The 7,777-nt window shown below is 42.4% G+C and overlaps 1 long non-coding RNA gene across 1 annotated transcript; it reads right to left on the reverse strand.

The window, feature by feature from the left end:
* Positions 1-2,992: 2,992 nt before the first annotated feature.
* LOC146658349 (uncharacterized) lies at positions 2,993-6,829 on the reverse strand. Its single transcript, XR_014913693.1, has 3 exons — positions 6,805-6,829; positions 4,019-4,108; positions 2,993-3,659 (listed from the first exon to the last, which is right to left on the reverse strand). It is a non-coding gene; the product is annotated as an uncharacterized LOC146658349 (long non-coding RNA).
* Positions 6,830-7,777: the final 948 nt, after the last annotated feature.

The raw sequence follows: 7,777 nt of genomic DNA on the forward strand, positions 1-7,777 counted from the left end.
TGAGGAGGCAGAGAAGGGAGGGTTGCACAGTTTTATACCCTCAGAGGAGGGACGATGAGACCATGCAATCACATGACTTTTTGGAAATCATAGAATTAACAGGAGGGAATTTGAGCAGCAATGTTGCCCCACCCCCCTACTCATAACAAAACTGAAAGTGTTTCCACCTTGCATGTGTGTTTTTGTGTGTGTTGCAAATCAGTCTAAAGTCTGTCACAGCTTTGAAATGAAATGGGCAGCTTTGACAAAAAAAATGACAAAAAAGTTGCTCTGTGGGAGCCCAGGAACAGAACTCACTTCTTAAACAACTTTTAACTCCAGAGAATTTTGCTCATTCGGGTTACTTCAGGGTTAACCCTGAGTTTTCTGTCCTACGGAGCTGGTTCACAATCGCAAACAGCTGCAGCTGAGAGAACATAAACTCAAACTGTCAGGAGCAGGTTATGTCTTTTAAAGCGTGCTTTCAGTGACATATTGATTATCTGCTGGGTGAAATGTGTTCGTGTGATCAGAAAATGATTCTGCTCTGCTGATGAGTCTGTTACACTGCCACAAACATGAAACACACCTCGATACCTGTTCAACCAACCACACCTGTGAAATAAACAGCTATACTGAGCGTTGATCGCTTTTACAACAGGATTGTATTTTACTGGTATTTCTTTTATACTCCTTTTTCATCACTATTCCTAATGTCTGTTGTGTTGTAAGGACCGTTTTCTGTGGAAGATGGGGAAACCCTGGGTTAACTCAAGTTTATATCTGTTTATCGTGATAAGTAAAAATAATACTAATGAAGGGTGATCAGGCCTTTCCTCAAGATCTGCCCCAAAAACAATCAGAGCTCATATTTGCATAATTACTTTATTTTTTATTCAATTACTTTATTGTGTACTTCAACTTTCAGCGTTGCAACGCTGAAGTTTGTCATGCTGGATTTAATGGTGACATTAATATCTGTGTGAGTCAGATCATAGCCATCAGCTTTTCCTCTGACAAACCCTCTCTCAGGAGTGCGATACATCTTATGATAAAGAGCACTATCACTGTTTGTTTCCCCGTCAAAGACTCCGACGGCGCACCAGTTAGAGTACAGGCCGTAGTCAAAAGGAACCGAGAACAGGACGGCTATTTTCTTATCAGCTCTGTCTGCAGCTGTATCGTAGAGATCGTAGGTGAAGACTCCAACAGATCCTCGCGCTGTGCCGCCAGTCTTAGAGAACAGAGCGCTGCCACATTCAGAAGGCCCAAGTTTTGTTGGCAAAGGGATTTGGCAGAGTCCGCTAACAAGATGCAGACTAGTGAGGAAAAAGAAAAATATGAATTAATATTCTTATTCCAACAGGACCCTAACTCTCATAATGAGTCAGGTGGATGAGTTTGTTTAGAGAAAGAAACATGGACAGGGCTATTGCTGCTGAGATGACAACATCATGTCAGTGTTCAGAAGAAATTTACTGCTCGTCTATTCAATTCAATTCAATATTATTTATATAGCGCCAAATCACAACAAAAGTCGCCTCAAGGCGCTTCATAGATACAGAGAAAAACCCAATAATCATATGACCCCCTATGAGCAGCACTTTGGCGACAGTGGGAAGGAAAAACTCCCTTTTAACAGGAAGAAACCTCTGGCAGAACCAGGCTCAGGGAGGGGCGGGGCCATCTGCTGCCACCGGTTGGGGTGAGAGAAGGAAGACAGGATAAAGACATGCTGTGGAAGAGAGACAGAGGTTAATAACAGATATGATTCAATGCAGAGAGGTCTGTTAATACATAGTGAGTGAGAAAGGTGACTGGAAAGGAAAAACTCAATGCATCATGGGAATCCCCCGGCAGCCTACATCTATTGCAGCATAACTAAGGGAGGATCCAGGGTCACCTGGTCCAGCCCTAACTATATGCTTTAGCAAAAAGGAAAGTTTGAAGCCTAATCTTAAAAGTAGAGATAGTGTCTGTCTCCTGAATCCAAACTGGAAGCTGGTTCCACAGAAGAGGGGCCTGAAAACTGAAGGCTCTGCCTCCCATTCTACTTTTAAATACTCTAGGAACAACAAGTAGGCCTGCAGAGCGAGAGTGGAGCGCTCTAATAGGCTGATATGGTACTACAAGGTCATTAAGATAAGATGGGGCCTGATTATTTAAGACCTTGTATGTGAGGAGCAGGATTTTGAATTCTGGATTTAACAGGAAGCCAATGAAGGGAAGCCAAAACAGGAGAAATCTGCTCTCTCTTTCTAGTCCCTGTCAGGACTCTTGCTGCAGCATTTTGGATTAGCTGAAGGCTTTTCAGCGAGTTTTTTGGACATCCTGATAATAATGAATTACAGTCGTCCAGCCTGGAAGTAATAAATGCATGAACTAGTTTTTCAGCGTCACTCTGAGACAGGATATTTCTAATTTTAGAGATGTTGCGCAAATGGAAGAAAGCAGTCTTACATATTTGTTTAATATGTGCGTTGAAGGACATGTCCTGGTCAAAAATGACTCCAAGGTTCCTCACAGCGTTACTGGAGGCCAAGGTAATGCCATCCAGAGTAAGAATCTGGTTAGATACCATATTTCTAAGATTCTCAGGGCCGAGTACAATAACCTCAGTTTGATCTGAATTAAGAAGCAGAAAGTTAGCGGCCATCCAGGTCTTTATGTCTTTAAGACATTCCTGCAGTTTAACTCATTGGTGTGTGTTATCTGGCTTCATGGACAGATAGAGCTGGGTGTCATCTGCATAGCAGTGTAAATGTATGCTATGTCTTCTAATGATGCTGCCTAAGGGAAGCATGTATAATGTAAACAGAATTGGTCCTAGCACTGAACCCTGTGGAACTCCATAATTAACCTCAGTGTGTGAAGAGGACTCTCCATTTACATGCACAAACTGGAGTCTATTAGATAGATATGATACAAACCACTGCAGCACAGTACCTGTAATACCTACAGCATGTTCTAATCGCTCTAATAGGATATTATGGTCAACAGTATCGAACGCTGCACTGAGGTCTAGCAGGACAAGCACAGAGATGAGTCCACTGTCAGAGGCCATAAGAAGATCATTTGTAACCTTCACTAAAGCTGTTTCTGTGCTGTGATGAGCTCTGAAACCTGACTGAAACTCTTCAAATAAACCATTCCTCTGCAGATGATCTGTTAGCTGTTTGACAACTACTCTTTCAAGGATGTTTGATATGAAAGGAAGGTTGGAGATTGGCCTATAATTAGCTAAGACTGCTGGGTCTAGAGATGCTTTTTGAGTAAAGGTTTAACTACAGCCAGCTTGAAGGCCTGTGGTACATAGCCGATCATTAGAGATAGGTTGATCATATTTAAGATCGAAGAATTAATTAATGGCAGGACTTCTTTGAGCAGTTTTGTAGGAATGGGGTCTAAAAGACACGTTGATGGTTTGGAGGAAGTAATTATTGAAGTTAACTCAGAAAGATCAATTGGAGAAAAAGAGTCTAACTTAACATCAATGGTACTAAGAGTACCTGATTCCTTCTGTTACTTTTATTAGTGATATCAGTGAGGTGTCAGGTGATGTGCAGGCAGCATCTCAGTCACAGTAAGAAGTGTGGTCACCTGGGGTTTTGAAGGGTGTAGCCCTCAGTCTTGTTCGTAATATGAATGACGGACTGCCGAGCGCCCATGGTGTCTGCAAACTAAAGAACAAAAAGAGAGAGAAGAACGTGTTCCTGTCTGTGGGAGCATCTCTGTTCGTAAGACAGTAAACGTGATACAAACACCATCATGTCGTCCACTGTTACAGCCCCAGTGCTCCACCCTGTGGGACTTTTCCAATAAGAGAGACTTTACCTAAAAAGTTTCCTTCAAAAGGCTCTGCAGCTTTATTATTTATTAAAAAACAGTTTGAACATGGAGCACCGTGTGTGCGAGCAGCTGTGACTCACGTTTCCACAGCGAGCGCTCCGAACGAAACGATGACAAACAGATTCTGAACACGTCAGAGAAAGGAACATCTTTGTCTGTGTTTCAGTCAAATAAACAAGCTCGGACTCACAGTGATGAGATGAATTCAGGTGATCGGTCACCAGTGTTCGTGTGCAGTCCTTGCAGTCTGACTGAGACCAAACAATCCTCTGTTTGTACCCTGAAAGTGAAGCAGAACATCTGTTCATGAACTAAAGGAGATTTGTGGAGAGATTTTTTTCCCTTTCCAGAAAAAAATACTACCTCATTTTTTTTCTGGAGATTCGAGAAAAATGTTTTTTTACTCTGACACGTTTTGGTTTATTTCTTTTTGATTGGTCACTAAGATATTTAAAGCAAATCCCCCTCTCGCCCCTGTGGGCTGTCATTTTTGTTCAAGCTCGTATTTGATAGCTAAAGGCTCCACACTAAAACTGGTGATTATTCACTCTGAATTATTCTTATAGGTCGTCCAACTATAAGGTTGCTTTGAAGGTAACATTGTGGTGTTTATCCAGTTGGATTAAGTTTGCAAATGTGCAAAGGGCTGATTATGTTTGCAAGCAGCGTATTCCATTAATATTAATTGCAAATCACTGAATGCAGGACATTATGATCGGGAGCTAAATGAAAGCGCAGCTCACTCAACACAAGCTGAACAGCAGAGAGGGAGGAGAGCAGTGAAGAGTAACCCATCTGGCTACACTAAGTAACAGTTACTGTGGAATAGCTCAGGCCGCATTCAGTGTGTTTCGTCTGATTCCTGGACTCTGATCACGCACTAACAGGTCATGGCGGACACGCTCGGCCTCGTTGGGCCAGCTGTGAGTCCGTTACCGTGAACTATGGAGCGGCAGATTTGTGCTGGAACTGAGCTGCACACAGCTGATGTTGATGTGTGCATCGGAGACCATTCAGATGGAAACCTGCAGACCCACAGAGCTGAGAACTGTCTCTGCACATCTGCCTGTGTTAGAACAGGAAGTAGTTTCTAATTTCATCAAGCTTGTCAACATCCTGTGGTCGCAGCGATGTTAAAAACAGGAAGTGTGGTTGCTAAGCTGTTGCTATGTGTGCTGATGTCACACAGACTAGGATGAGGTGCAATATATTAGACAATTCACACAATTCACAGTATATCGGTTTAGTATTCACCTCTCTCGAATAAAACACCACCAAAAATGTGTTTTCCTATTAAAGGTGACGAATTTTGTAATGTAATGTGATGCGTTACACACAAACAAGCCTTACTGCTCGTATTTATCAGGTTTTCTCCTCGTGCATTTAACAAAATAGAAATACAGGTGTAGTTCATTACCCCGTCTGCTTTTTGTAAAGATTACTTTATTCTGATGTCATTGTTTGATAGAAACACGTCTGTCTAGTGGCTAGAATGCTGGCAGTCCGCCCAGTCACCGCTCACTGTTTTAGGACATTTAAATGCAAAAATGCGTCTTTGGGCACATTTTAATGTCCGGTAAAGTTAGCGTTGTAATAGCAAACAAGTATTTTTGACGCAATTGCATTTAAAAACAAAAGTGCCATTTTTTTCTCCCCTCTGAGGTCAGTGGGAGGAGGCACAGACCCACCATTTAAACTGAACCCCTTTTGGTTACACACTTTTGGTTGTGAAATCACAACAGTCTGATGGGCTTGTACAGGGCGATGGCTGTGTAGATTTTTACCAGAGGTAGAACGTGAAATATGTGACTCTGTGTGTCTCCCATCCTCTCAGTGTTGGGATGGTGAATGAAGGAGTTTTGTGCAGTTCCAGCAGAGACACTAAAACACAGCAGTGATTGTGTCCAAACAGACAAACATGAACTAAATGCAGTGAAGCTGCTGTTTGTCTGAGTGCATCAAATGTCTGAGGGAGCTCACTGCACAGGAACGTTTACTTTTATTTCACTGTGAAGGCTGAACCCTCTCTGAAGTCAGCAGCATCATTTCAGAGTTTTAGAGTCGAACATTTCTAACAGGAAGTGATCAGAAGTCTACAAAAGGCTCTGAATCCTCAAACACTGAGAGGAAATCTGCTGTTCAAGCTGCTGATCGTGTTGTCAACATTTCAACACTAACTCCAGATGTTTCCAGTTGCACATCCATCACATCAGGGAAGTTCTGGCAGCAAAAACTGATCAAAGGCTGAAAACACTCATTTATCTGTGAGCAGCATCAACTTTTAGACAACAGGAAACATCAGCAAGCATTTTTACACCAGTCCCAAAATGAACAGAGCTGCTGCCTCCATCTACAAACTGCCCCACATGCAGAACCACAAACTCCACCCTGCACTGAGAACTGAAAAAGTCTTCACTGTTACTTTTCTACAGATCATCACTGAAAATATCATGACTGACTCATCATGAAGTCTTTTTTCCTTCAAACTACAAACATCCTGGACATTAAATGTTTCTGTAAACAGCAGCAGAAACTTCCAGGAACTGAAGACAAAACTTCAGACTTCAACACAAACAAATGTATGAACCCGGTCTCTGCCGCCATCTTTTATATACAAGCTATAGATAGTCTACAGTGGAAATAATAATTGAAACCAGCAAACACACAATCACGAAAGGCCTGTGGTACATAGCTGATTATTAGAGATAGGTTGATCATATTTAAGATCGAAGAATTAATTAATGGCAGGACTTCTTTGAGCAGTTTTGTAGGAATGGGGTCTAAAAGACACGTTGATGGTTTGGAGGAAGTAATTATTGAAGTTAACTCAGAAAGATCAATTGGAGAAAAAGAGTCTAACTTAACATCAATGGTACTAAGAGTACCTGATTCCTTCTGTTACTTTTATTAGTGATATCAGTGAGGTGTCAGGTGATGTGCAGGCAGCATCTCAGTCACAGTAAGAAGTGTGGTCACCTGGGGTTTTGAAGGGTGTAGCCCTCTGTTAGATTTGTATTGTTGATTGTCATTTATGCTTAGAAATATTTACTTATATATGCTTAGAGTTTTGTAATTAGTTGTAGATTGGTAGAGGTTTTGATCCTTGATAGTCTGCAAACTTTGTGTGTATTAGACAGCACTTTGGGAGCATGAGAGGTCATACCGTGTCTTATTATTTTATGGTAGGATTAACGTAGTTGCGTCTGTTCTAGTCTAAGTGCTCTTTGTTTAGATGAACTGCAGGACTTCCTCACCGTGTTATCTAGGATGAACCATCTAGGGTGAGGGGGAGGCTACCCTCTTCCTGACCAAGGATGTTTGACCCTTTGATCAGCAGTCCCCACACACACACACACACACACACACACACACACACACACACACACACACACACACACACACACACACACACACACAGGCAAGGTACTCTTTGTTTGTATGTAGACGTCGTATGTTAATGAACCTATGCATATTCATGTAACCTCAATAAAAGGACAGTGTATGGGAGAACGGACGAGACCAACTGGAGTCAAGCGGTTGTCCGGTTCTCTCCCGTGCACGAGTAACATGAAGAACTTTGCCTATTTGTGTCTTGCTTAGCAGTGTAATTATATTGTCTTAACGTTCCAGCGAATAGGTTTATGCTACAAACCTAACATTAATTGGTCCTTCGATGCCGGAGCCCTGGAATCGCATTCACCGAGGGGAGGAGAGGCACGCTGAAAGACTGACGTCAGCCAGGAAGTTCCTGTGGATTCGCGGTCTGTCTTTTCTCCTCGATGAATGACGGTCGGCGGGATTCGGGCTGATATTACACTCTAAGCAACGCCAAGTAAGTTTAAAGAGGCCGACTCTATAACCGTGTCGTTGTGCAGTCTCCGCCACTGTGTGAGGCGTTGAGAAGAGGCCGACTCTATAACCGTGTCGTTGTGCAGTCTCCGCCACTGTG

The sequence above is a fragment of the Rhamphochromis longiceps genome, linkage group LG11, assembly GCF_057381845.1.
Source record: "Rhamphochromis longiceps isolate RC_006_pf linkage group LG11, R_longiceps_female_GT1.1, whole genome shotgun sequence".
Taxonomy (NCBI): domain Eukaryota; kingdom Metazoa; phylum Chordata; class Actinopteri; order Cichliformes; family Cichlidae; genus Rhamphochromis; species Rhamphochromis longiceps.